Source organism: Geotrypetes seraphini, chromosome 3 (assembly GCF_902459505.1).
Source record: "Geotrypetes seraphini chromosome 3, aGeoSer1.1, whole genome shotgun sequence".
Classification (NCBI taxonomy): Eukaryota; Metazoa; Chordata; class Amphibia; order Gymnophiona; family Dermophiidae; genus Geotrypetes; species Geotrypetes seraphini.
In genome coordinates this window covers 262,745,413-262,769,687 of record NC_047086.1, presented here as the reverse complement: position 1 = coordinate 262,769,687, position 24,275 = coordinate 262,745,413, and positions in this window count along the sequence as shown.

Sequence of the window (24,275 nt, the reverse complement as noted above, 5' to 3'; positions counted from 1 at the left end):
AGAACAGGTAATAGCGATACATTCATGATTTTGGAGGTGATACATTCACAAAAGTTTTGAGGGCATAGGATGAAGGGTACATTCACATTATACTGAAGGGTGAAGGGAGGAAGGGTGTGTTCACAATGAATTGGGGTTAGAGTGTCAGGGTATATGCACAATAGACAGGGGATGAGGAGTGAGGATTACAGAGGTACATTTTCACTAGACGGTGCATTAGAAGTATCTTTGGGAGTATTAGAGGCATCTTTTGCCTAAAGCTTTTATTCTACCAAGTAGGCACCAAGTAAGGGACAGGGATTGGGACTTGTATACTGCCTTTTTGTAGTCATGCAATCACACTCTAAGCAGTTTACATACAAGTACTTCACGCATTTCCCCTGTCTGTCCCAGTGGACTCAAAATCTGTCTAATGTACCAGGGGCAGTGAAGGATTAAGTGACTTTCCCAGGGTCACAGGGAGCAGTATGGGGTGTGAACCCACAACCTCAGGGTGCTGAGGCTGTAGCTCTAACCACTGCACCACACTCTCCAGCCAAAAAAAAAAATCACAAAATCTTGCACCTTAAGCACTATGGAATATTTCCCTCAACCTTAGATCTATCCTTTCCAGGGCAGAAGACCTACAGTGCTTCTTGCTGAAGTTATTGTTTGCACAATTTTTTTTTTTTCCATTTCATGACTTGATTATAAGAATTAAAATTATTGGGCTAACATGCACTGCTTCAGAACTATATACTCCAGCTGATAAGCAGGTATTACAGAAATTTATTGATCTGATCTTTGTACCTTGAATTGGGCTCAAAGAGTTAGGCTGTCTCCCCATACCTATTGCCCAGTATTGCTTCTTACCTAGCACCGTTAAAATTGAAACTTTGGTAAAGATGCTCAGAATTAGCCTAGTTCTGTATTATATTACAAATAGATTTTGAAAAATAAAGTCTTTTGCTTTTCCATCTGAGCTTTTTTTTTCTGGTTAAATATTTGTGTTTTTGCTTCAGCATCCTGGGATCCGCTCCATCATCTCTATGGGCCATTACTTCATTGTGTCATTTCACTTGGCCCCCTTACCAGCTCTGCTTTTCCAGATGATCTTCCCATTCACAGGAGCCAGAAAGCAGATGGGGAGGTAAGCAGAGTGACATAGCCCAGTGGTCCCTAATGTAACAGAGTAGTCAGTCAGTGAGAAACACACTGAAGATGCCAGCTTTTTCCATGTGTTAGCACATGATGCATCCAACACTCAAAATCTGTTTCTGTACATAAACACTGTAGTCTGTACTCTAGGTGAATATTCTCTTGTTACAAACTGTTGCAGCAGGATATCAATCATATCCATCAGCTCCTCCTTCACCAGTGGAGTATGGTGCCCTCTTCAGTTTTTCCTTTAACAAGTGAAGTGAGAAGGTATGTCTGAGAAGGTATGTTCTGATTTGCTCTCTTCGGTTTTATTATTTTCAGGTTTACGTGCCTAGAGTCCCCAAATTGGGGCTACTCTGACTGAGAGAGTCTGTAGCTCATGGGGCAACACCCCAGGTATACCTGCTGAGCAAGCCTGCTCTGTGCATTTTGGAAACTCGAGGACTGTTCCCTTGAGAGTGAGCTTGCCTTCTGATTTCTCAGAGATTTGAGCACAGACTGTAGGGCCCCTGTATTAGTACTTTTGGGCTTCAGGGAGTTGGCTGCATTTCTCACTCCCCCCATTGTGGCGCAAGGATCGTGAGGGTTGAGTTCAGTCAGTACTGGTCCAACTGGCAGCTCGAAGATTTCCAGTTTTGGATCACTTCTGACAGGCTGTAAAAAAAGATGACACAGGCAGGCACCAGCACAGCACAGTGAGTACAACCCATTATTTCCTGTAGGGAAAATTGGGGGGGGGGGTCTGAAAATTTGATTTTTAAAGATTTCTGGGGCCAGAGACAGGGTCCCCCACCTCTAAAACCCCTGTCCCTGACTTTTTTTTATCTTCATGGGAGCCCCCATGGGTAATGTGACCATACGTCCCATTTTAAATGAGACCGTCCCGTTTTTAGATCCCCTGCCCTGTTGTCCCCATGCACAGCTTCGGGACACCTCACTCCTCATCCTCTGTGTATTGTGCATGTCCTGTTTTCAGAGGGCACTATGAGGAGACCTCAGCCCCACCACCATCCACCGCTGTAAACCATTCAAAAGCGAGAAGAATCACGTGGTGCCTTTCATCATTGGTCTCAATATGTAAATATAGCTTTGTTGATTAAATCATTTAAATCGTATAAATAGTATGAGAAAATATACTTATATGTATAAATATTAATATAAAGCACTTAGCTCAGCCTTAGAACGGGAGTTGTACCCCAACATGTTTCGCACATATTGCGCTTTGTCAAGATGCTCCCGGGGCTGTATCTGTCATCCGACTCCCAATGTTATGTGAAAGGAAGCTGTAAGTTCTTATAGTAAGGTGAGACGCAGTAAAAAAATTTTAGCTCGAATATTGGTCTGACTGCCATATTTTGAATCATCTGTAGTTTGTTCAAAAGAGTGGAGTTTAGACCTGCATAGAGGGAATTGCAATAATTCAGCTGGAACAGTATAAGCATATGCGTTAGTATGGCAAAGTGGCGCTCTTGAAAAAAGGGTCTGAGAAATCTTAGTCTTCTCATATTTTAGAAGGTATTCTTCCTTAGTTGGATACTTGAGATTCATATGATAGGGTGGAGTCGAGTATGATTCAAAGAACCTTGGACATCTTGTTAATATCCGGAGGAACCGTGTGTACAGCATTATGAAACTACAGAACTTTGGTTTTGTCTGCGTTTAGTTTGAGTTTGTAGGATTCAGCCAAGGTCTGTATTTTGTCTATTCCATTTGGTATTATCAGTATTCAATGCAGTTTATTTCCTGCTATTTGATTGCTTCCTCATTCTGGGTAGAGAGTGCAGTAGGGATAAAAGTAAGTAAGTAAGGTCCCTGCATGGAATTGAGGTAGGATGGAGAGGCACAGACAAAAGTCCCCCACTGAAGGGACACCATCTTGAAGTGGTAGAGGGGCTTGTGTGCTTCAATGACTTGGAAGGCTATGCTCTAGGGCCACCAATATCAGAGAGGCCTCTGAGGAGAAAGCAGATGAAGAGTGTGCCAAACATGTGAGAGTCAAGATATTGTGACTTGAAGAGGACAGCAGGAGGATGGATGCTCTCTCCAACAGTACTAACTACGATGTAAAGGGGAAAAACTCAAACATACCCTCTGGTTTGGGCTTTCACTCCCTACCTGAGGCAGTTAATATTGGAAGATTACAGCCTCGAACAGCTGGGACCATTGGCTGCAACTTTGGGTGACTCCATGGATATCATGGAGCTTAGCTTGGAAAGGGTGTTATTAAGCCCTGAAATTTGTCTGTCATTCCAGTAGTGTGGAACAACATAGGGAAGCTTGGTACAGCAGAAGGTGTCTATCTCTGATTTAGCTGTCTCTGTTGGAGGAACTCCTGCTGCCATTTCCTCATCAAGTAGATTGGCTGAGGCAGCTATTTGGGGAGCTTCTGTTGTGGTCCCTGGAGCAGGGAAGTTATGTATGATGCCTTCTGAAAGAACTCCTGTGTTGGATTATCGGTAAAGGTATCAATGAAGTTAATATGAGAAGCATTTTAGAGCATGGACAGGTTCTATTAGGTCCTATCTTTTCAATTTTCTACATGTAATGCTGATTTTTCTACATAACTTGAGACTCAGGCTCAGATCCAGAGCATGCATGCTTCCATATGAATTTAACTGAGTTTCTTGAGTCATCTATGGAACTGATATCAAGGATGTCGACTCTTGTGGTCATATTTATGTTGGAGCCTGACCATAACTTGATGTTGAAATAATACTTTAGGCATATGAACCAGATGGGGTGTTTATTTTGGCTCAATTATAAGAATTTTTCCTGACTTGTTATGAGTGACCCAAGTTAGAAGAAGCAGCTTTTTGGCCTTGAGGCCGTTTTGGCTTTACCTAGGACATTTATTTTGAAATTTCTTTCACATTGTTTTGTAATTTTTGAGACTAATTCATATTTATTTTTGGAGCTGAAACAACTTCTACAATTTTTGATTGCTAAAGAAGTCTAGTAGTTTCTTTTTTTTTAACTCTTTATTAATTTTTCATTCAAAAACAATGCATTAAAATATACATTTACATATAATTAATTTCAAAATTGCATTTACATCAGTCATAGAAATACTTCAAAAACTTTTCCCCCTCCCTCCCAACCCAATACAAGAACAAAAACTAAATGTATTATTTCAGACATATAGTGAAAATCATATTGAACTTATTGATCAATGAAAACATCAAAATATAATACCCATCTACCCACCTACCCTCCCTGGATGGAGCATCTTCTGGATTGGCTTATTTTAGAATGGCAACTTATGTCCCCATTAAGATTAAACCTAATGTAATATAACCCAGTGGTATATAACACAGATACAAAAATATTTCGCTACTATTTTTGTATCCCCATTAAGATTAAGCCATATTTTGAGTATAAAGTTGCCCCGAATCTACAAGGATAATAGTATTCTTTGTGCCACCTGGAAAACATTAAAATTCATTAACAATTTAACATCTATACCAGTAAAACAATCCATGTGTCAATCCTTATGGTTGAACTCCAAGATTCAAATAGGCAAGTCTAAGATCCTCTGGAAGCATTGGCTGCAGGCAGGTATACATACTTTATATGATGTATTATCAAATGGGTAAAATGCTTGATTTTTCACAACTGCAACAATCATTCGGCATTGCAAAGTCTCATGCATATAAGTGGTTGCAGTTGAAGCAGGCCATTCAGAAGGGGTTCCCTGATTGGTGAAATTTAAAGAATCAGTATAGCTTGCTGGGCCTATGCTTCCAGACAGATTTGCTAGGGCATCAGGCTGCCAAGTGGTATAAATTAATATTGGAATATTTGAATAAAAAACAAAAAACTAGTTTAAAGGATATTTGGAGCATTGAGATAAAGCAGCAGAGTTCTGCTACGCAAAGGCCACAGATTTGGACTTGGAGGATGAGATGTACAGCATCAGCATCTGTAGAAAGATTTATGGTGTACTAATCAGTTACATAAACAAATACGTGCCTGCTAGTTTTCTAGGGAAGACCATAATATCTCATCCAGGTTCAGCTATCTTTGCCTACTTACATGACACCAGACCCAGGCTATTGAGAAATACTTTTATTATGAAAATAGAAAAATATAATTCATAAGCCAGCAGCAATAACTAATTATTGTTCACAAAATATCCGATTACATATATGAAACTCAGTACATAATTATCACACAACACTTGTTAGATAAATGAGATAAAACTAATTCTTACACTCTATAATTCCTTATAATAAAAATTCCTGATTAGCAGCAAACTAAATATATCACTTATTACCACAGGTGCTTTACAAATCCTTATCCTAAAAACAATAGGATTCTCTCTCTCTAACCCAGCTGAAAAGACATATAATTCTTTATCCTCACCATCCAATTAGGCCGTAGCACAGAATCAGGTGAAATGGAACACGTCTTCCCTCAGCTTAGCAGATATGGAGATCCTTCTGTTTAGGAACAGTCCGTCAGCAACTGGAGAAGCTGTAACTTAGGTTGGCAGCCAAGATTTCCTTTATGATGGAATCCAGAGGTATAAAAGTCCGGTTTCACTTTCTCAGGCAGAGAGTCACAAGAGGTAACTTTTCAGGTCTTAATTATTATAAGATGTGCAGAGAATCCAATGTTAAGATGTAAGCTCCCTCACATCCCAACACAGAATAATTATAATTAGCATGTTTCACTTGGATCTCGTCAGATGACTTCCCCATTCCAATCCAGAAACAGAACTTAGATGAATAGCCTTTCTGTATAGAGTCTCGTACAGGCTGTGCAACAGTATATGAGCAATTCCTCCCCCAAGATTCACACAGACTAAGCATGGAGGCATAGCTGGATGTCCTTGACTAGAATACAATTCTGGTACATACCCAGAATGTATCAGGCAGAAACAGCAAAGATGTGTTCTTCTTTCTCTTCTTGCTAGGTTCAGGCTGGAATAATTTCTTGCATACAATGGTTCAGGCTTGATGATGTCAGAGAGGCCTAACCTTCAGGTGCAAATAAGGAAACACCCCTACACATCTATGAGACAAACTTGGTTTTTTTTCTGTTACATAGAGTTTTTGAGACCCCAGTTTGTTTGCAGAAGTTAGATAGTTCAAAGTCTAATAGATGCTGGCATTGTCATCTTGAAGTAGGGACACTGGATCATTTGTTGTTCTATTGTCCTTTGATACTCATCTTTTGGGAAATCAATATGGGGACAAATTAATTTGATTTTGGAGTCTTCGATTCCGTTATCGTATGAGGTGGTTATTTGTGGTACATTGTTGTCACCTAAACCTCTTTCCATCATGACTAGGATAGCCATGCAAATGGTTACCATAAACTGTAAAAATTGGAATCGACTTAATTTCTCCTTTTGGTGGGACTCTATGTTTATGCTATAAATATGAGAAAATGAATTCAGAAATGTTGTGTAATAATAAGTTATTTAAATTAACATGGAGTCCATTGACAAAATTTGTTAATGATGATTAGCTGGTTTATTCTCCTGATTTATTTGAAGTCAAGTAGTTTCTAATGTTTAACTATAGGAACTTAATCAACTATTCTAAACCCCTGTGGAACTCTTTATAAAGGCTCACATATTTTTCCCTTTATTCTTGTGTAATCTTGACTCTCCAATTGTGGATTAAAGTATAATGTTTAATATTTCCTTTTCATCTTTGATCTTATTTCATGTTACTGTTCATGCATTTCTCTAAATGTATGTGATAAAAGATTTATAAATAAAAACAAACAAAAAAGACATGAATACTCTGCTGAGGTGCTGAGTAGGTACTGGATGAGCTTGCAGGCTGCATGGACTTCTAAGAGATCCTGAAGGAGGACTTGTAACTGTTAACTATCCATATTAAAGCCATCTGGAGACTTGCTAAACTACTAGAGATGATTCACCTCCTAGCACCTGGTTCCTTTTACAGCACAATGGTAATTGTAGCAACAATGTCACAGGCCATTGTCTACACCTTGCCTCTGCCAAGTTCTGAAAGTCAAGCAGCATAGTCAGGACCTACATTTACTTCATCCTGAAGGACATCAGAAATGGTTAACACAGAGGGCAACCTTTTATGCCATGACTGGGATGCCCAATGTACCAAAAGTGTCATAGATTGCATACCTAGGGCTCTGATGATGCATTGAGATAGGGAAAATTCTTACCAAAACTGCAAGGACTATTCCTTCAGAGGCACAATATGGGTAGATTTCAACCACAGTTTGCAAGTACATGTATTAATTATAAAAACCTTAATTCACATTCTTCCAAACTTTACACAGAAAGATTTACATCCACTGTTAAGCAGGTTTACATGTCTGTACCTGCATTCAAGGTATGACATCAGCCACATATGATAGCATTTTATAAAGACACCTAGGTGCTTCAGAGGACAATTTTATAAAAAGTTACCTATGATGCTTATTTTCTTTAAATGCCAAAGTGGGCTTCCAAATCCTAATTTTGCAAAAGCAGAAAATGAATATCCAACACTGCAGTAGGTCAAAATACCAAGGGGTTGTGTTGTGGGTGCAATTTGGGCAGGATTAGAGAGAGTCTGAAGTCTGTACATCCAAGAGTGATTAAGAGCATAAGAACATAAGAATTGCCACTGTTATGTCAGACCAGTGGTCCATTGTGCCCAGCAGTCCACTCTCACGGCTGCCCTTAGGTCAAAGACCAGTGCCCTAACTAAGTTTAGCCTTACCTGCGTATGTTCTGGCTCAGCAGGAACTTGTCTAACTTTGTCTTGAATCCCTGGAGGGTGTTTTCCCCTATAAGAGCTTCTGGAAGAGCATTCCAGGTTTCTACCACTCTCTGGATGAAGAAGAACTTCCTTATGTTTGTACAGAATCTATCCCCTTTTAGCTTTAGAGAGTGCCCTCTCGTTCTCTTTACCTTGGAGTGGGTGAACAACCTGTCTTTATCTACTAAGTATATTCCCTTCATTATCTTGAATGTCTCGATCATGTCCCCTCTCAGTCTCCTCTTTTCAAGGAAGAAAGGGCCCAGTTTCTCTAATCTCTCACTGTATGGAACTCCTCCAACCCCTAAACCATTGTAGTCGCTCTTCTCTAGACCCTTTTAAGTAGTACTATGTCCTTCTTCATGTATGGCGACCAATGCTGGACGCAGTATTCCAGGTGGGGCGTGCCATGACCCAGTACAGCAGCATGATAACCTTCTCCAATCTGTTTGTGATCCCCTTCTTAATCATTCCTAGCATTCTGTTTGCCCTTTTTGCCACTGCCGCGCATTGCGCGGACGGCTTCATTGATTTGTGGACCAGTACTCCCAAGTCTCTTTCCTGTGGGGTCTCTCCGAGTACTGCACCGGACATCCTGTATTCATGTATAAGATTTTTGTTACCGACATGCATCACCTTATACTTATCCACGTTAAACCTCATTTGCCATGTCGCAGCCCATTTCATGAGTGTGTTTATGTCACGTTGTAGGTCTTCACAATCCTTCTGTGTCTTCACTAATCTGAATAACTTTGTATCGTCTGCAAATTTAATCACCTCGCTTGTCATACCAATTTCCTTGGGTCCAAGCACCGAACTCTGCGGCACTCCATTCATGACGCTTTTCCAGTCTGAGATTGTCCAATTACCCCCACACTCTGTTTCCTATCTGCCAACCAGTTTTTAATCCACGTGAGTATTTCACCCATGATTCCATAGCTCCCAATTTTTCAAAATAGTTGTTCATGCGGGAGCTTGTCGAATGCCTTCTGAAAACTCAGATATACAATTTCGACCGAGTCACCTTGTCTATCTGCCTGTTTACTCCCTTGAAAAAGTGCAGTAAGTTTGTCAAGCAAGATCCTCCTTTGTTGAAGCCGTGCTGGCTGGTCCTCATCAGATTGTGTCCATCAAGGTGATCAATGATGCGGTCCTTTATCAGTGCCTCTACCATCTTTCCTGATAGAATTCAGTTGTATAGCCAGAAGAATGTATAAATATTTCTGTAACTTTCTGGTTTCGGGACTTCTGAAGCCAGCTTTGGGGCTCAGGGGTCCTCATATGCTGAATAGAAATCTGTGCTTTCTTCAAGTCTCTAAGTTTTGTGGCTGCCCAAAGTGACCTTTCACCCCTACTCCTTGGTCTGTGTTTGGTGCAAACTTGAAGTCCACAAGAATTTAAGTACAGCTCAAAGATTTAGTTAAATAAATCCAGAGTTTTATAGTTAAAGTGGCATGCAATATATTTAAGGTGGTCTGTGCTGTCCTCTAATCACACATTAGCATTTTGAAATTCCCCTATTGCTTAATTTGCATAATATTACCACATCATGAATGCTACAATGAAAATAATGCAGTCTGCATTAGTAATGAATTCTCACATTTGAATGTGATTCACCTAATGTGGCATAATAACTCTATCAATTCTACTATCCTAACTCTCATCATCTATATAATAAAACCGTAGGCGGCGCATGCGCAGTCTTATCGGCGTGCTTCCATGATCCGTATGTCCGTGGCCGCCAAAACTGCAGCATGCCCCGCGCTTACTACGGCCCCATGCGCAGCTCAGTTCGGCACGGCGGTTTCCCCAGATAGGGGAAGCCGAAAAACTCAATCCCGCCTCATGGTCCTGCCGCCGCTCACGAATTCCCCCCCCCAATCCTCCTGCAACAGCCGCTACCGCTCCTGTTCAAAGCGGCCTGCTGAGGTTCGCGGCCGCTGTAACGAACCTCGCAGGCCGCTCTCCACATGGTAGCACGTTCCCTCTGACGCAATCGCATCAGAGGGAACATGCTACCGAGTTGGAGAGCGGCCTGCGAGGTTCGTTACAGCGGCCGCGAACCTCAGCAGGCCGCTTTGAACAGGAGCGGTTGCGGGAGGGGGGGGAGTTTTAACAGGAGGAGTCGCCGAAAAAAAACCTTCAGCCGCAGCAGGCCAGCACACGGGAAGGGAAGGGGGAGGGGCCCGAACGGAGCAGGGCAGCTCAAGGTAAGAAGGGAATGGGGGGTGGGGGAAAATGTTTCTACTACTCAGCAGGGACCTGGAGGGGAAGGGAAAACCGCTGCTGCTTCTGCAAAGGAAAATGGTGGTAGGGGAGAGAAGGGAATGCGGGGGGTGGGTGGGGGGAAATGCTGCTACTACTTCAGCAAGGACCTGGAGGGAAAGAGAAATACCGCTGCTGCTTCTGCAAAGGAAAGTGGGGGGGGGGGGAGAGAAGGGAATGGGGGGGTGGGTGGGGGGAAATGCTGCTACTACTTCACAGGGATCTGGAGGGGAAGGGAAATAGCACTGCTGCTTCTGCAAAGGAAAGTGTGGGGGGGAGAGAAGGGAATGGGGGGTGGGTGGGGGAAATGCTGCTACTACTTCACAGGGATCTGGAGGGGAAGGGAAATAGCACTGCTGCTTCTGCAAAGGAAAGTGGGGGGGGGGGAGACACAGAAAGAAATACAGACAGACAAAGGAGGCTAGGGAGAGAGACAGACAGAAATAAAGACAGACAGGGGACCAGAGAGACACAGAAATAAAGACAGACAGGCAAAGGGTGCCAGGGAGAGAGAGAAAAAAATTGCAGGAGGGAGAAAGACAGAAAGAAAGGAAGAAAGAAACAGGAGCAGGGAGAGAGACATAAAGAAAGAAAGACAGACAGCCATATATTCTAGCACCCGTTAATGTAACGGGCTTAAACACTAGTCCTTCAGATAAGTTCTCTCAGAGCATCTTGCCTCCAAACTTAACAGTTCTACTAACAAGAACATAAGAAGTGCCATCTTCGAAACAGACCCTAGGTCCATCAAGTCCGGTGATCCGCACAAGCGGAGGCCCCGCCAGGTGTACCCTGGCATAGTTTTAGTCCCCATATCACTCCAAGATTCTCCTAAGGAGATGTGCATCTAGCTTACCCTTACCTATGTCACCTTATGCCACTCATAAGGAGATGTACATCTAACTTACCCTTAAATCCTAGAACGGTGGATTTCGCAATTACCTCTTCTGGGAGAGCATTCCAGGTGTCTCGTTGCGTGAAGTAGAACTTCCTGATATTTGTCCTGAACTTGTCCCACCTTAGCTTCAGTCCATATCCTCTTGTACATGTTACATTGGACATTGTAAATAATTTTTTTTCCTGCTCTATTTTGTCGATTCCTTTCAGAATTTTGAAAGTCTCGATCATAACCCCTCGCAGTCTCCTCTTCTCAAGGGAGAACAATCCCAGTCTTTTAAGTCGTTCCTCGTATTCCAAGTTCTCCATGCCCTTTATTAGCTTTGTTGCTCGTCTCTGCACCCTCTAGAGTATTTCTATATCCTTCTTTAGGTATGGAAGCCAATGTTGGATGCAGTATTCCAAGTGTGGTCTGACCATCACTCTATAAAGCGGCAGTATTACTTTCTTCGATTTGCTCGTGATTCCCTTCTTTATCATGCCTAGCGTTCTTTGCTGCCGCCGCACATTGCGCCTACGGCTTCAGGATCCTATCGATTAATACGCCAAGGTCTCTTTCCTGTTCGGTTTTTCCCAGAGTTCCACCTGACATACTATACTTGTGTTCCTTATTTTTCTCCTAAGTGCATGACTTTGCATTTTTCCACATTAAACTTCATCTGCCATTTATCTGCCCAATTTTCCAAACGGCTCAAGTCGCTCTGGAGTTCCTCACTGTCCTTCTGCGATTTGATTGCCCGGCATAGCTTTGTGTCGTCTGCAAACTTGATGATCTCACTGGATGTTCCATCCTCCAGGTCATTTATGAAGATATTAAATAAGATGGGCCCAAGTACCAAGCCCTGGGGCACACCACTAGTCACAGTCTCCCAATCTGAGAATTTCCCATTTATGCACACTCTCTGCCTTCTGTTCTCCAGCCATTTGCCTATCTATCTTAGTATGTCTCCTTCTATTCCATGGCCTTGTAGTTTCCTGAGGAGTCTTACATGTGGAACCTTGTCGAACGCTTTCTAAAAATCCAAGTATATAATATCCACCGGTTTTCCATTATCAATTTGTCTGTTCACTGTTTCAAAAAGTTCATCATACATGACTTCCCTTTCCTGAATCCATGTTGGCTGGCTCTCATCAGGTTGTGTTTGTCTAAGTACCGGGTTATGCTATCCTTGATCAGCGCCTCAACCATCTTCCCAGGGACCGACGTGAGACTCACAGGTCTATAGTTGCCTGATACTCCTCTTGATCCTTTTTTAAATATCGGCGTGAAGTTCACTATCTTCCAGTCGTCCGGTATCTGTCCTGTTTTGATTGACAGATTGGCAAGTTTTTGCAATAGTTCTCCAATTTCCACTTTTAGCTCTTTCAACACTCTCGGATGAATTCCGTCCGGTCCAGGAGATTTGTCACTTTTGAGTTTGTCGATCTGGTGGTAAATCTGGTCCAAGTCCACTGTTGTAAGGCTGTCCTCTGTTACTCCTTTGAACACTTTTACTGCTTCTGGAATTGTTGCAGTGTCTTCCTTTGTAAAGACAGACGCAAAGAAGGAATTTAGTCTGACTGCGATTTGTTTGTCTTCCTTGATGTACCCTTTCTTTCCCTGGTCGTCCAGCGGTCCCACTGCCTCCCTTGCGGGTTTTCTCCCTTTCACGTACCTGAAGAAGGGCTTGAAGTTTTTGGCCTCCTGCGCTATTTTCTCCTCTTAGTCCTTTTTGGCATCCCTCACCGCCCTGTGACACTTCTTCTGATCATCCTTGTTTTTGTTCCAAGTTTCGGTTGTTTTCATGCGTTTCCATGCTTTGAAGGAGTCCTTCTTTTCTTTTATGGCTTCCTTAACCTCTTTAGTAAGCCACGCCAGCTCTCTTTTGCCTTTATTTTTCTTTGCTTTGGACATCCATGGAATGTAGAGGCTTTGTGCTTTCGTGATAGTATTTTTCAGAAGGGACCATGCCTGTTCTACCGTTTTGACTCTGCCCATTTTTTTCTTGATCCTTTGCTTCACCATGGTTCTCATGCTATCGTATCTTCCCCTTTTAAAATTTAAAGTCGTGGTTGAGGTTTTAATACATTTCCCCTTCCCAACATCGAGTTTGAAGTTGATCCTGTTGTGATCGCTCGTCCCCAGCGGGACTGTGACTTCTACTTCCTTAGCCGGCCCCGTAATGCTGTTTAGGACCAAGTCCAAGGTGACGTTTTCTCTTGTCGGCTCTCCCACCAATTGTTCCAGGAAGCTGTCCTTTAGAACTTCCAGGAACCTTGCCTCCTTGCCACAATTTGAAGTTCCCAGGTCCCAGTCTGTCCCCGGAAAGTTGAAATCCCCCAAGATTACAACATTACCTGTCTTACATTCGTGTTTAATTTCCTCTATCATTTCCAAGTCTGTTTCCTCCCCCTGTCCTGGCAGTCGGTAGTAAAGGCCAATCTTTGTGTCAGTACCGTTGTGTCTGGGAATCTTTATCCAGAGGGATTCCAGCTTCTCTTTCTCTTCCGTCATAGTCATTCTCACTGATCCTATTTCATCACGAACATATAGGGCAATACCTCCACCTTTCTGCCCCACTCTATCTCTTCTGTACAGTTTGTATCCCTGCAGTACTATATCCCATTTGTTTTCATCATTCCACCAGGTTTCTGTTATGCCAATGATTTCCAGTTCGGTTGTTTTTTGCTATTGCTTCTAATTCTCCGATTTTGTTTCTCAAACTTCTAGCATTCGTGTATATACATTTGAGTTCCCTGTGTGTTACCATCTTGGACTCTTTAAGCTTAGCAGTCTCCCTTGGTTCTTTCACGGTATCTTTTTCTGCTCCTGTGTTGTCTCTCTTATATGCTTGTGCACGTCCCCTTCTGTGTCTGAGTAGTTGTCCATAGTTCCTTCTTTGGGACATCCTGTTGCCCGGACCATCGACTGGTGGTCGACTGTCAGCTTTCCCCTGTCCTTTAGTTTAAAGCCTTCTCAATGGCCCTCTTCATGTTTCCCGCCAATACTCTTGCTCCTTCCTCGTTGAGGTGTAGTCCATCCTTCCTGTAGTACTTGCTTTGTTCCCAGAACGTTGTCCACAAAATTCTCCGATTTTGTTTCTCAAACTTCTAGCATTCGTGTATATACATTTGAGTTCCCTGTGTGTTACCATCTTGGAGTCTTTAAGCTTAGCAGTCTCCCTTGGTTCTTTCACGGTATCTTTTTCTGCTCCTGTGTTGTCTCTCTTATATGCTTGTGCACGTCCCCTTCTGTGTCTGAGTAGTTGTCCATAGTTCCTTCTTTGGGACATCCTGTTGCCCGGACCATCGACTGGTGGTCGACTGTCAGCTTTCCCCTGTCCTTTAGTTTAAAGCCTTCTCAATGGCCCTCTTCATGTTTCCCGCCAATACTCTTGCTCCTTCCTCGTTGAGGTGTAGTCCATCCTTCCTGTAGTACTTGCTTTGTTCCCAGAACGTTGTCCACAAAATTCTCCGATTTTGTTTCTCAAACTTCTAGCATTCGTGTATATACATTTGAGTTCCCTGTGTGTTACCATCTTGGAGTCTTTAAGCTTAGCAGTCTCCCTTGGTTCTTTCACGGTATCTTTTTCTGCTCCTGTGTTGTCTCTCTTATATGCTTGTGCACGTCCCCTTCTGTGTCTGAGTAGTTGTCCATAGTTCCTTCTTTGGGACATCCTGTTGCCCGGACCATCGACTGGTGGTCGACTGTCAGCTTTCCCCTGTCCTTTAGTTTAAAGCCTTCTCAATGGCCCTCTTCATGTTTCCCGCCAATACTCTTGCTCCTTCCTCGTTGAGGTGTAGTCCATCCTTCCTGTAGTACTTGCTTTGTTCCCAGAACGTTGTCCAATTGCGCACAAAGTCAAAGCCTTCCTCTTCGCAACATCGTCTCATTCAGGTGTTGATCTCTTGCAGTTCCCCCTTGTCTCCTTCCATCCGCTTTTGGTACTGGGAGGATCTCAGAGAAGGCCACCTTCACCTCCCTGATCTTCAGTATTCTTCCAAGTGAGCGGAGCTGGACCTTCATTTCTTCCCTGTCATACTTCCATCCGCTCACATCGTTGGTTCCCACGTGGATAAGCACAGCAGTGTCTTCTCCCCCTGCGCTGTCTATGATCCTGGAGATCCTGTTGGCCACATCCTTCACTCTTGTTCCCGGCAGGCAGGTGACGATTCTATCCTCTCTCCCTCCTGCGGTGTAGCTATCCACATGCCGTACGATGGAGTCTCCCTCGATGATCCCCAGCTTCTGTATTCGGTGGTTCCTTGGGGGTCGTAAGTCCACATCCATGGTGTGGGACTGATCTTCTCCCTCCTGTGATACTCCTGAAGTTGATTTCTGTTCTTTGGGTGGGGGGTGTCCTCATGCAGTCTCCCTCTTGTTCCTGGTGTGTGATCGCCCCTTGTCTCCGCTTCCTTCTCTCCAGAATTTGCACGGGTGTCCTCTCTTCTCTCGTCCAGGTCTTTTTCCTGAGTTGTTCGGGAACAGTTCTCCACATGCTGCTGGTGTGCTTCCTCGATGTATCTTTCTAGTTCCTTGACCTCTTCGTTTGGACTGAACTGCACTAGAAGCTTCTCCTGTTTGCAGATTTCCTCTTCAAAGGTGAGGAGTTCTTTTAGATTCAGCACTGTCTCCTCTAGCAGCTGGACCTGCCGTTTCAAGCTATCCAGCTCCAAACAACAACTCCGAAGGGAGGTAGTCATACATATTGTAGCCGGTGCAGAAGACTGGAAAGCTCACCTTCTGGCTTCCTTAGGCATCCATCTCTTGTCCCCCTTCTGAGTTGTTTGGGCAAATCGGTTGTGGACCTTCTGTCTCTGTCGTCTGGATGTTTTCTGTCTTCCTGGTTTCTACCTTCCTTTATGTTGTGAGTCTGCTAGTGTTACTGTTTGGTCTGCGTCCGCTAGTGTTACTGTGTTAGTGTCTGTGAGTGCCTGTTTCCCCTTTAGGTATGTGGTATGCGAGGGAGTGTGTGCCCTGCTGTATAACTAACTAAAGACTGGGTCTTGTGGCTGCCTTCCTGCTTGTTGTGAGTCTGCTGGCTTATTGTGTGTTCTGAGTCTGCTTGTGTTACAGTGTTGGAGTCAGTGGTGGAGTCAGCGAGTACTTGTTTAGTAGCTGGTTAGTCTGCTCTGTCTCATGGCAAGCTAATGGGATGCCTACTTCCTTAGTTTTATTTATGACTGCTTGTAGACTCCTATGGCTCCACAAATAAAAAGTAATCAAGATGATCTTTTGTTTTTCCCCATTCATTTCATGCTGTACTGTTTACTAAACAATATTTTTTAAAAATTTAAATAAAAGCAGGAGATTGAACAGCTCTTATGTAAGCATTTATCAAAATAATATTTACAAGAGATGTGCACAAGGCACAAAAAAATCCACTCATTTTCACTTTGATTGAATCTTTATCCTGATTTCTGGATTTTTAGGGGGTTTGTTTCACACATTCATTTTATAAAACATTTTAAATGCATTTTAGAACTTTATAGTATGAACTAGTTTACTTAAAGGGGAATTAATCAAGGTATTTTAGGTCAATAAGCAATTTATTAGTCCCTTAATGCAATTTAAAGGACTAACGTAGGTTGTCTTGCCCTAAACCAAAGATATTTAGATCACCAAGGGTTGCATAATAATGAGATGTAAAATATGCAAGTGCTGTATTATTACTAGTGATATTACATGGCATGTTATTTTGTGCCTGTTTAATTAAATAGGTCTCCTTTTACTAAGCTGCAATAGAGGTGCTAAATGCTCCAACCCTCATAGGAATTACATGTATATGTGTGTTGGAGCAGTGTTGGAGCATTTAGCACTATGGGACATGGTAGAAACCTCTATCGTGGCTTAGTAAAAGGGGGGCAGACATGCTCCTGCCCCACCTACTCGAGAGTGAAGGCTAAGTATCCTTTACCACCTATCAATGGTATAGGCCGAGTACCCTGTACCACCTAACCAATGGTGTAGGCCGAGTATCCTGCAGCTATCACCATTCATCACTGGTCACCCTGAGCACACTGGTCCCTTTGCACATACTGGTCACTCATATGAGATTATAAGTTTATCAAGGATAAGGCTGAAACCAGCATTCTTTCCCTTGAGGATTGACCGAGAGTTCTTGTTCCCAAAGAACTCCAAATTATGCTCTCCTGTTTTGGGAGTCTGTTAACCAGCCCCCTCCACTTTTAGCTCAGGGTGAGTTCCCTCAAATTGTCCTTGAATGACCAAACGGGTCCAAGATGAACCTCCACTCCCCAATAGGAGTCCAGTTCAAGTCATTAAGAGTCTTTTCTCCTTTCAAATAGACCCTCCACTCTGTAGTTCAATCGTATGCAAATTACAATGTATATTAGTTCATCAAATCTAATGTAAATGTCATCTAGTCTTCTTTGCCACTGGGGAAAGCAATACTTCAGGGAATTAGGGATAGCCTGTTCCTAAAACCATCCACTTAGTCTTCCATAATGACTAGTACTACACCAACAGGAACTAGATTGACCCAGCTATTCCCTGTTTAACCCCTGCCACCTAACACCTGTCCCTTGCGAAACCCTTGGGAAAGTTAATTTCTGGTATACTCCTCCCTTTAGGATGCACTTTCTCACATGATGGGACATATACCCCATCAGAGGGGCATAATATAATAAAGAAAAAAAAAGCAGCTGACAATATATGTAAAAAAGTTAAGTGACTTGCGGTGTACCATAAAATTACAGGAAAATAGCCCAGCCAAAAATTGCATGTCCTCTGCAGTTGCCAAACTGAAATGTTCATATCAAGAATGCAATTAGTATGTATGCATTTAATGCCTCTTCTTGAGGAGACAGTATGTATACCTCTGCTAACTGCACAAGTGATAGTCTGTAATAAGTACCATGTGCTAACTGCTCAACACATTCTCCATCCATAACACACCCAGTTCTCGCTCCCTAAACAGCATGCAGTCACTGCACAAATAAGCACAATGTATCATGCCCTGTAGTAACAGTTACTGTGCTTGTGGGATAACACTGCATGCTAATTTGCACTTCCTAATTCTAGAAAGTTGCACACCTAAATTTCTGAATAGCATGCAAATTTGCACACAAATTATAGAATAAGGTCAGTTGCATATGTAATTTAATGAATTAATTAGTGCTAATTGCCTTTAACAACTAGTTATTAGCTATAATTGGTCTTAAATACACTATTTAGGACTAATTTTACGTGCATAACTGCCTATAATTGCTATTCTAAAACTATCATGCATAATGTTCCAAATTTTATAAGCAAAAACTGCCAAACCACTCATAAATTTATTCATCAATTCCTGGACAATGTCAACCAGAACACTGAAATCGCTTCAACTGCTCCTCCCATCTCCCAAAGGGGTTAAATACAAAAATTCGACTCACTCTTCACATATCTTGGAAATCAAGACCTCAGGATGGAAACATTCTACAACAGATTCAGAAAAAAATTAAAAACTCGTGTTTATGATGTGTATGCTTTTAAAGAACAAACTCAAAATACCTAATATCACTAAATCTAACACTCTATTCAAGTGCTATACCAGTACAGTCATAGAGCCTCCACTCTCTCTTCCCTATTACTCCATTCATAATTCTGTAATTTGTTATATTGTAAGTCACCTTGATCCTGTTTAGGCATGGTATGACTCAAAAATTCTAGACTAGATTAGATTGTGATATACCATATAAGTTATTGTATTGTATTGTATGATGCACCTGAGGTTTTATTAGCTGACTTGCAATGAACAACCTGTATAGGTGGTTTACAGCATTTAGATATGGTCCTTTGAGAATACAGCCTTTTCATAGTACTAGGTATGTGAAGGAGATGTGCCCCTACTCCTTGGTCTGTGTTTGGTGCAAACTTGAAGTCCATAAGATTATAAACATTAAACATAATTGTATATTTGAATGAGTCAGCTAGTCAGGTATTTGGAGAAAAGATAGGTTTTTAGCTGTTTTCTAAAATGTCTGTAATTGGGGGGTAAATGGACAATACTCGGACTGGAAGAACGTCACTAGTGGGGTGCCGCAGGGCTCGGTGCTTGGACCCATGCTCTTCAACATATTCATAAATGATCTGGAAATGGGTACGATGAGTGAGGTGATTAAATTTGCGGATGATACGAAGTTATTCAGAGTAGTGAAGACACAGGGGGACTGTGAAAATCTGCAACACGACATAACCATGCTCGAGAAATGGGCAGCAACATAGCAAATGAGATTCAATGTGGATAAGTGTAAAGTAATGCATGTTGGTATCAAAAATCCCATGCATGAATACAGGATGTCCGGGGCGGTACTTGGAGAGACTCCACAGGAAAGGGACTTGGGAGTATTGGTCGACAAGTCGATGAAGCCGTCTGCACAATGTGCGGGCGGCGGCAAAAAAAGGGCGAACAGAATGCTAGGAATGATTAAGAAGGGAATCACGAGCAGATCGGAAAAGGTTATCATGCTGCTGTACCGGTCTATGGTACGCCCTCACTTAGAATACTGCGTCCAGCACTGGTCGCCGTACATGAAGAAGGACATGGCACTACTCGAAAGGGTCCAGAGAAGAGCAACTAAAATGGTTAAGGGGTTGGAGGAGCTGCCGTACAGTGAGAGATTAGAGAAGCTGGGCCTATTCTCCCTTGAAAAGAGGAGACTGAGAGGGGACATGATCAAAACATTCAAGATAATGAAGGGATTAGATTTCATGTAGATAAAGACAGGTTGTTCACCCCTCTCCAAGGTAGAGAGGATGAGAGGGCACTCTTTTAAAGTTAAAAGGGGATAGATTTCCGTACAAACGTAAGGAAGTTCTTCTTCATCCAGAGAGTGGTGGAGAGCTGGAAATGCTCTTTTGGAGTCTGTTATAGGGGAAAACACCCTCCAGGGATTCAAGACATGGTTGGACAAGTTTTTGTTGAACCAGAACGAACGCAGGTAGGGCTGGTCTCGGTTTAGGGCACAGGTCTTTGACCTGGGGGCTGCCGCTGTGAGCGGACTGCTGGGCGTGATGGACCGCTGGTCTGATCCAGCAGCGGCAATTCTTATGTTCTAGCTGTGAGCAACAATGATCGAAATTTTTTTTTTATGAGAAGCTGCCTGAGATGCTAAAGAGTGATTTTAGGAATTTCTTGCTTTTACAACCTTTTACAGAAGGGAAATTGAACAGAGAATGATTTTTTCTACTGCATTTGTGCGTAGCTATGGAAAAACAATTAGCCAGATAAGTAGGGGCGCCACCATAAAAAACATTGTAACAAAAACAGCCCAAAAACAGCCTACAGGCTACCGTTTCATCAACTCATAAAGTTTTATATGGTATCTGTTGATAATTGAGTTCGGACCATATCTGACGTGATCACGTTTATAGCTCTGTGATGCATTGCTGCAGATCATCCATAGTTGCAGGTAGTGGAGGTACGTACCGTCTGTCTTTCACGTACCCCCAAAGAAAAAGTCACAAACAGTAATGTCCGGTGATCTTGGGGGCCACTTGAGGAGCACCTGGTCATTTTGTTGTGTTGCATTGTCTGAAGGTTGTAACTTCTGCACCAATTGCAGCTTATAAGGGTCAAAGATCAAGCAATTGTGTAAGATCTTGCTAACCGTGCTTTTTGGGACTTATATTTGCTGTCATCTTATTTATAAACATATTCCAATAAGTTTTGATTTTGTAACCATTTAAAATCAAGGAGTGTTTTTATGGGCACCCTGTATAATAGCAGTTGCACGCACAACAGCTCTTAGGACACATTACCCCAGTGCTAACTCTAGGCAATCTTTAGAGAATTATTCCCTAACTGCTTAATGCACTTTAGTAAAAGAATCAATGGCACTGCTATTTGTTAAAATTTTATATAATTTCAGTTTAACATTTGAGATAGAAATGGCTCTAAATCCAACCAATAATAAAACTAAAACTAAAAACACTATAAATCTTTACAAACAGTGAAGAAAAGAAAATAATTGCAAGTGATATTATTCTAAAATCCATGAGCATACAGAAAGATCCGATACCATAAATCCAGCAAGGGAGGAAATAGAGTATATAATATGCAAGAACAAAACCAAAGCTGTTTTGCAGTTCACATTTCTGTATGCAGTGGACAAAATAGTGGAAGTCCTTGAGATAGGGAAGTGCATTCCATTTTTTATTTTTGGTTCAAAAAATTTTACGTATATAAGGAATGCATACAAAATAAAAATTACAACACTCATAAAACCTCAGAATTAATGCATGTAGAGTTGATTTATGTATATTAACAGATGCCTTCTTTATTTATTTGGATTTAGCTCACACCTTTTTCCATTATAGTGAGTTACACCAAAGTGAGTTACATTTGGACACACTAGGTATTTCCCTATTCCATGAGGGTTTACAATCTCATGCTTATACTTGAGGCAATGGAGGGTTAAATAATTTGCCCAAGATCACAAATAGCAGTAGGAGTTACCTGTTTCCCTGGTTGTTAGCCCGGTGCTGCATTTACTAGGCTGCTACTCCAAATTTGGAACCTATGAGATACTGAAACAAACTGAAAAAAAGTCTGGATTAAGGTCAAAATATCTGAAACTGATCCTAAAATGAACCAAAATTTGTCAACTGTTCTGATTCATAAAAATATATTTACACATAGGGGCATTTCTGATATGACTTTGGATGTTTTGTGAAGCATGTCCAAAAATCAGGTAGGAAAAATGTCCATTTTTGAAACCACAAGATGTCATCTTTTTTTTTAATGGCCTTTCTAGAAGTGTTTGTCCTTAGTGTGTCTATCCCTTTGGCAATTTTCGAAACACAAAATATCCAAATGAAAAACATACAAAACAAACCATTTGCATGTAGGAGGAGCCAGCATTTTTAGTAGATTGGCCACATAGACATGCCAGCAGAGCAGTGGGGCACCCAAGGGGGCACTCAGTGAATTTCACATAAAGGGTTCTAGTGTTCTAGTTATACATTTTACCATAACCCCTTTACATTATATGGGGATCCCTCCAAACCTCACCCAAAACCAATACCCAACTGTCTATCACCCTAATAGTCCTTATGCCTGTCAATGTAACCTATATGTCAGTACTGTAGGTTTTGGTGGATTTTGATGGGCTCAAACTTTCCACCACAAGTGTACTGTTTAAGGGGGCATATGGGCCTGGGTCCCCTTCTCTGGAGTAGAACATAAGAACATAAGAAATGCCTTCACCGGATCAGACCGAGGTCCATCAAGTCCGGAGCTCCGCTCACGCGGCGGCCCATTTAGGTTTTCTATTATGAAAACCTGAAATTACCGTATCCCTCAATATGATTTGCAAGAAGGTGTATATCCAACTTGTGCTTGAAACCCCGAAGAGTTGTCTCCGCCACAACATCTTCTGGTAGAGAATTCCAGGCGCCCACCACTCGTTGTGAGAAACAGAACTTCCTGGCATTCGTCCTGAACCTGCTGCCACCCAGTTTCAGGCTGTGACCTCTTGTCTGTGTCACATCTGAAAATTTTAGTAATGCTGGTTCTTTGTCTATTTCATCCAATCCTTTTAGTATTTTAAAAGTCTCTATCAAATCGCCTCTCAGTCTTCTCCTCTCGAATGTGAACAGTCCCAGTTTCCTGAGGCGTTCCTCATAGCTCAAATTTTCCATTCCTTTGACTAGTTTCGTGGCTCGCCTTTGCACCTTCTCCAACATAGTTATATCCTTCTTGAGGTAAGGAGACCAGTGTTGGACACAGTATTCCAAGTGTGGTCTGACCATTGCTCTGTAAAGTGGCATTATGACTTCTTCCGATCTACTCGTGATCCCGTTCTTAATCATGCCCAACATCCTGTTTGCTCTCTTCGCCGCCGCCGCACACTGCGCCGATGGCTTCAGGTTTCTATTAATCAGTACCCCCAAATCCCTTTCCTGTTCGCATTTTGCTAATGTTACTCCAAACATTCTATACTCTTGTTCTTTATTTTTTTTTCCTAGATGCATCACCTTGCATTTATTTATGTTAAAATTAATCTGCCACTTTGTCGCCCATGTTTCCAGCTGTCTCAGATCCTTCTGAAGCTCCTCGCAGTCCCTTTGAGAGCCAACCGACCGACTTAATTTTGTATCATCGGCAAACTTTATTATATTGCAAGTTGTTTCCTCCTCAAGATCGTTTATAAAAATATTGAACAAAATAGGCACAAGAACCGAGCCCTGGGGCACTCCACTAGTCACATTCACCCAGTCCGAGAATTTCCCTTTTATGCTAACCCTCTGCTTTCTGTTCTCTAGCCATTTACCGATCCATCTATGCACTTCCCCTCCTATTCCGTGGCTTAGTAATTTCTTCATAAGCCTTGCATGTGGGACCTTGTCAAATGCCTTCTGGAAGTCCAAGTAAACTATGTCTACTGGATCACTAGTATCCATATGTTTGTTCACTATCTCAAAGAATTGTAGTAAATTTGTCAAAACAAGACTTCCCTTTCCTGAATCCGTGTTGACTAGTCCTTATTAGTTTGTGATCCTCCAAGTGTTGCACAATGCTATCTTTAATAAGTGTTTCAATTATCTTCCCAGGAACCGATGTGAGGCTCACAGGTCGGTAGTTTCCTGGATCACCTCTTGATCCTTTTTTGAAAATTGGGATGACATTTGCTGTCCTCCAGTCTTCTGGTATTTGCCCTGTTCTAATTGACATGTTAGCTACAGCTTGTAATAGTTCACCAATTTCCACCTTAAGTTCCTTTAATACTCTCGGGTGAATTCCGTCTGGTCCAGGGGATTTGTCGTTTTTTTAGTTTGTCAATCTGTACGTATATCATGTCCAGCGTCACATTTACTGTTGAGAGGTTGTCCTCTATGCCACCGGTTAATATCCTCCCTATGTCTGGCACTGATGCAATGTCCTCATTTGTGAAGACTGAGGCAAAGAATGAATTTAACCTATCAGCAACCTGTTTGTCCTCTTTAATTGCCCCCTTCATTCCTTGGTCGTCTAGAAGCCCCACTGTCCTCTCTTGCTGTTACTTTCCTTTTACATATCTAAAAAAAGGGCTTGAAGTTTTTGGTTTCTTGTGCTATCTTTTCTTCATAGACTTTTTTGGCGTTTCTTACCACTCTGTGACACTTTTTCTGGTCGATTTTGTGACAGTTCCAGGCCTCCGTTGTTTTTTCCCTCTTCCATTTTTTGAACGAGTTTCGCTTTTCCCTCACTGCCTCTTTGACCTCCTTGGATAACCAAGCTGGTTCACTTTTGTTCTTGTTTTCCGCTTTCC